The sequence below is a fragment of the Gadus morhua genome, unplaced genomic scaffold (genome assembly GCF_902167405.1).
Source record: "Gadus morhua unplaced genomic scaffold, gadMor3.0, whole genome shotgun sequence".
NCBI classification, from domain to species: domain Eukaryota; kingdom Metazoa; phylum Chordata; class Actinopteri; order Gadiformes; family Gadidae; genus Gadus; species Gadus morhua.
In genome coordinates this window covers 157,995-164,049 of record NW_021964142.1, presented here as the reverse complement: position 1 = coordinate 164,049, position 6,055 = coordinate 157,995, and positions in this window count along the sequence as shown.

Sequence of the window (6,055 nt, the reverse complement as noted above, 5' to 3'; positions counted from 1 at the left end):
ACCTTTTCATTTGTATATTTGTTACTTATATTTCAGGTATAATGGTTAGTTTTTTTTGTGTTGTTTTTATCTTTGTGTTGTTTTTCCCTTTAGGTTTAAAAAGGGAAGAGGGAGGAAAGGAGGACCAATGGGAGGCAGCAAGCGGAGTCTGAGGAGGGAGCAGAGCTAGGTCCATGTTTCAGATTGATGTTGTTGGTTAAGTTCTGTTATAGCGCCCCCAGGAGGAGCCAAGGGGAACAGGTCAGTGCCGGAGCCGGTGGGGGCCAGAGGGGCCGGGGCCCTAGAGGGCCCCCCCACAGCGGACGGGTCAATACAAGTTACACATCTAGTGAATGAATGAATCAATCAATGCAAGTGATACCACGATCAATAAATAAATAAAATAATGTGTTGTGTGTCTCACACACACACACACACACACACACACACACACACACACACACCACACACACACACACACACACACCACACACACACAGATGAAAATAAATCATGGTAAGTAAATAAATAAAATAAATAAATAAATAAACTAGGTATAGCGCCACCTAGTGACCGGCATGTCTGGATTTTATCGTCTGCGTAGTCCGAACAGACCTGGATCTAGTCATGCAATTGGCGTGTGTACCATTTACGGTTTGGGCTGTGGTACCACTTTTGGGGGGTAAGTATAATAAAAAACACTACAAAAACAATAGGGATCCAACCTGTTGGCTTGGACCCCTAATAAAGGGTTTAAAGGGAGAAGGAACAGGCACCCATTGCAAGGTTTTACTGAAACAATGCAGGTGCATGCAATAAAAATCCACACATGGTAGAAGGGAGCATTAAAAACAGAGTAAATAAATGGATAAAAGCAGGTAACGAAAAATAATAAGAATATGAATAGTAAAATATGGACCGTAACGATCATTTATAGTGAAATAAATAAATATATAAAGTATCATACATACACACATTGGACACCAGAAAATAAAACTCCAACCAGAATAAAGACGTAAGGACTTCAATTAAAATTGTGCACACATAAGTAAAGGTGAATAAGTGCTGGAGGTAAGAAATAGGAAACATGCAAAACAATAAAACCCATTGTGGAGCCGTGGCCATGCAGGGAAAGTTAATGATGTGTTTTAGTACTCTGCTGCCCCCCTCTAGTCTAAAGAGGGGACTCTGGGGGGAGGGGGGGCTTCCCATCAGTGTGGAGAGGGGGGCCCCCACCAGGGTGGCTCTGGGGGTCAGCTGTTTGGGTGGGGTGCCACAGCAGAGGCCAGGGTGAGGTTGGGGTTATGGGGAGACCTGGTGGTGGATGAGGTTATGGTGGGGGTCAGGGTGAGGGTTGGGTTATGGGGAGACCTGGTGGTGGATGAGGTTATGTGGGGGTCAGGGTGAGGGTTGGGGTTATGGGAGACCTGGTGGTGGATGAGTTACGGTGGGGGTCAGGGTGAGGGTTGGGGTTATGGGGAGACCTGGTGGTGGATGAGGTTATGGTGGGGTCAGGGTGAGGGTTGGGGTTATGGGGAGACCTGTGGTGGATGAGGTTATGTGGGGTCAGGTGAGGTTGGTTATGGGGAGACCTGGTGGTGGATGAGGTTACGGTGGGGGTCAGGGGTGAGGGTTGGGGTTATGGGGAGACCTGGTGGTGGATGAGGTTACGGTGGGGGTCAGGGTGAGGGTTGGGTTATGGGGAGAACCTGGTGGTGGATGAGGTTATGGTGGGGGTCAGGGTGAGGGTTGGGGTATGGGGACCTGGTGGTGGATGAGGTTATGGTGGGGGTCAGGGTGAGGGTTGGGGTTATGGGGAGAACGGATAGGTGCGGGAGAAGTGGATGTCTGGGTCATAGATGGTGTCTTGGGATAGCGCTCTGAGGCCTTACTGCAGAGTACATGGAGCTGGCCCGCTGCCCTCCCCCCCCTAGGCTCCCTGTGGTTAAGGCCCACAGAGAGCTCCACCATTTGAGTGTCCGGGTTAACGGGGCTTGATCTAAAGGCTAACCCAGACCCTAGCCTCTGCAGAAGTTTGGATTACAACGGAACGTCAGGCCTTTTTAGAAAAAAAACTCCCCCCTATTATTTATTCTTCTATTCATTTTAACCTGTTCTTACTAAGGCCCAGCTCTTTATGCACATGGTTTTTATCAGTTTCATTTTCTTTCATTTATTTATTTTAGGTGACCATCCTGGTTCATATTTGAGCTGAATAGCACACTTTTTTATTCCTTTAATTCCTTTTGATTCCCTTTTCCCTTAACAATAGTAGATCTATTACTGTAGTGTGGAGCGTCAGTGCGCTGCTCTTAAGGCTAAACCCCAGAGACCAGAGCCTGTAACGATACTTTAATGTGATGGATTCATTGCGTCCACAGTAAACAAGGTACACAACAGGTACTGGAACATGACCCGTGTGTCCGTCGCCTCGTCTCGGGACTCATTTACTTTGGCTTCGGAGAGCACAAGGCGCGTGAGGCGCTCGACCAGCGCATCAGACGCTTCAGCCTCCAGCCTCTGGATTCCTCCTCACTCAATTCAATATATTACATTTTATATAGCCTTTAATCACCAGTCTCAAAGGGGCTAAAGGCCAAATGTTTATGACTCCCCCTTTACCCAAGCCCCCACGAAGGCAAGAAAAACTCCTTAAATCAGCAAGGAAGAAATCTAGAGAAAATAGTATAGTAGGGGATCCCTTCTTCCAGGGATGGTCAGAGTGCCATGGGGGCCATAGTGGACGTACAGGTTAATACATGCTAAACCTATTATTTGATGATGGGGTTCCGGCCGTTAACCATGAGGAGAGTCCAGGCATCCGGTCCAGTCAGCGCAACACGCTAGAACAGACAGAACAGTGAATCAGAAGGGAAGGGGATCCTTCACCTCCGAGTCCGCACCATGGCTGTGCTCAGCTTCAGCGCTGTAGACCTGGCTGCAGCCCCTATGGACCCCGGTGGGGGCTAACCCCTAGCGGATACTCTAACCCCCAGCGGCGCGCTAACCCCCAGCGGCGCGCTAACCCCCAGCGGTCCCCCTAACCCCCAGCGGTGAGCTAATCCCCCATGGCGCGCTAACCACCAGCGACGCGCTAACCCCCAACGGCGCGCTAACCCCTAGCGGGGCTTATATAAAGCACCATACACACAGGTGCATAAGGTGCGTGTCTGCGTATAATGTGTGTGTGTGTGTGTGTGTGCATGTGTTTCTATTATGTATGTCTGTATAATTTTGTGTGTGTGTGTTCATGTGTGTGTGTATAATGTGTGTGTGTATAATGTGTGTGTGTGTGTGTGTGTTTGTATTATGTGTGTGTATAATGTGTGTGTGTGTGTGTGTGTGTGTGTTCATGTGTGTGTGTATAATGTGTGTGTGTGTGTGTGTGTGTGTTTGTGTGTGTGTAGTGTACCACATGAAGGCGGACGGCTGTGTGAAGGTGTGTAAGGAGGACGTCTCAGAGCTGATCCACAGATACAGGAAGGACATGTTCTGACCTCTGACCTCCCACCTGGAGCCCCATGTGACCCGGCCAGAGGATCGGCTCTGACCTCTGACCTCCCACCTGGAGCCCCATGTGACCCGCCCAGACGAAGGGCTCTGACCTCTGACCTCCCACCTGGAGCCCCATGTGACCCGGCCAGAGGACGGGCTCTGACCTCTGACCTCCCCCTGGAGCCGGCCATGGACGGGCCCTGACCTCTGACCTCCCACCTGGAGCCCCATGTGACCCGGCCAGAGGACGGGCTCTGACCTCTGACCTCCCACCTGGAGCCCCATATGACCCGGCCAGAGGACGGGCTCCTGATCAACTCTCATCATCACATCACTCATGATCACCGAGCGTCGTGTCCAGGAATGTTTTAATAAAGCGCTGAGAGCAGAAAGCTGGGATTCCTGTGAGCTCATAACACCAAACATACACAACGCCTTTAGCTTCATGTTAGCTTTAGTGATAGCCACCTGGAATAGAGCGCCATCTAGAACGACCTCACACTCTAGCCTCAACGTCGATGAGACCAACTGGAAATACAAGCCGGTATTAAATTAAACTGCTTAACTGGGATTCAGTAAATCCAAATTTTAATTTTGATGACACTATTACAATATTACTATCACTGATGAATACTGTTATAATATTACTATCACTAATGTATACTGTTATAATATTACTATTGTCAAGTCCCTTCCTTTTTTGTGCATTCTCCACTTGAACGAGAATGGTACATCCACTCAGAGTTTCTTCTGGGTTTCACTCAATAAACAAACTGTTTCCTCTTTATCTTCTTTTATTCAAGTCTCAATTGATGGTCAGTTGTAAGTAATTCAGTTGTTAGCAAGGTGAAAAAACATCAGGAAACAAAAAAAAGTCTGTTTTACAATGTGATTTTTTCTTTTTCAATGATTGCCTTATTTCTCTCAAATGAATCAAAGTGTCATATAAATTCTCAGACTGTTTATCATTCTTAATGTTATTCAGTTTTTTTTACTTAAACTTAGTTCTAATTATAAATATATAATATTTACTTCTAATTTAAATTATTACATCCCACCATAATCCTTTTAAACATGAGCCCACTAGACAATCATGTACCATAATTCAATCCGTTTAACTTCTACAATCATATTGTGGCGAGCAGCGGGTGAAGGACGAGACGGGAGCCCAGAGCCCTGTTTCAGCTGGTTTTGAGGCAACCCCGAGTTTGTTCGCTCTGAGTTAGTGGAAACTCTGGGTTTTCCGTTTCAGGTAGCAGGTTCAGCGCAACCGAGAGTTAGTTGCTGCGGCAACATACGCCGTGGACCTAACCTGCTCGGGAGGTGGTTAGACCTACTCTGAGTTTGTTGTCTATAAGGCTGAAGGCAGCTCTCCGACAGAAGGAAGTTAGAAATGGCATGTCCTTTTCTACGACAGCCTGTGGACGTAGAGGCTGCGATCCTCAGAAGGAATCTCCGTTAGGAACGATTACTAAGACCCCGGTTGGATATACTTTATTTCCTGATAATTTTCTTCACGAGCGCTATCGTTTTTCAGCGCAATCTATCATTTATTTAGACCACCTTCTCAGCCCCCATGTTAACTGTCAAACCGGGGGGCATGCTTTAAGTTTATTTTTTTTTTTTATCGCAATTAACGCATGTGCAGAATGATCCGCCCCGTGCATCCCACCCGCTCTGTACTACAGTCACTTCAACGTTGTGGCTTTCCCATGATCAGAGTAGCTGACTAACCACGGACCTATAACTGCTGCAAGTCAAGAAACTCATTTTAAGAATGCAAGGCAGAAAAGACCCTGCAGATGCTGTTCTTCTCTACATGCACATGCTCAGCATAATCGTCTGCATTGTTCACTGAAGTAAAACCCTTTGAGTAAACTGTTCAACAAAATAACTTGTCCCACCACAGCCCGTGTTCTAATAAGACAATCTACTTATTATGAGGATTTTTTGATTTCCTGAAAGCACAAAAAAAAAAAGTCTTTATGGGTATGTTTAGAGCAGGGAACAGTACCTATCCCAGTTTGCACCTCACCCACTTATAACTTATGTACCAAAATTTGGATCTCCAAAGCATCCTTTTATCTTTGAATTGTTACAATTGCATGGAGGTTGGTGAGGGCATCTGGTTCAAGTAGGGTGATGACGCCATCAGTAACTGGAAGAAGATGATTAGACAGTGCAATTATTACTTGAGCCAGAATATTGCCCCATCTAATTTGCAACGCGCTGGGTTGCGTGTACATATTTAATTATTTTGAATAACCAACCTCTTATACTGTAAAGGCACTTCTATCCTGGGGGGTGGGGGGATCAGAGGAGCTCCCCCAGGGATGCCCTCAGCCACAGGACGCATACTCTGTTGGCTGAGGGCCATCTCCTCAGCCTCTGTGAGGGCTGCAGGTGGTGGACCCCCTCCAGTCTGCCGGGCCTCTGCATTTTTTCGATATGCTAACATGGAGGAAAATGTTTCCCTAATATTCAATAAGCGCTATTTTGAAGACACATATATATTTATAATGCATTTTGCCTAGGTGTAGCCTTCTAATATATCTAAATCCTATTAAATATTGGCAGTGTT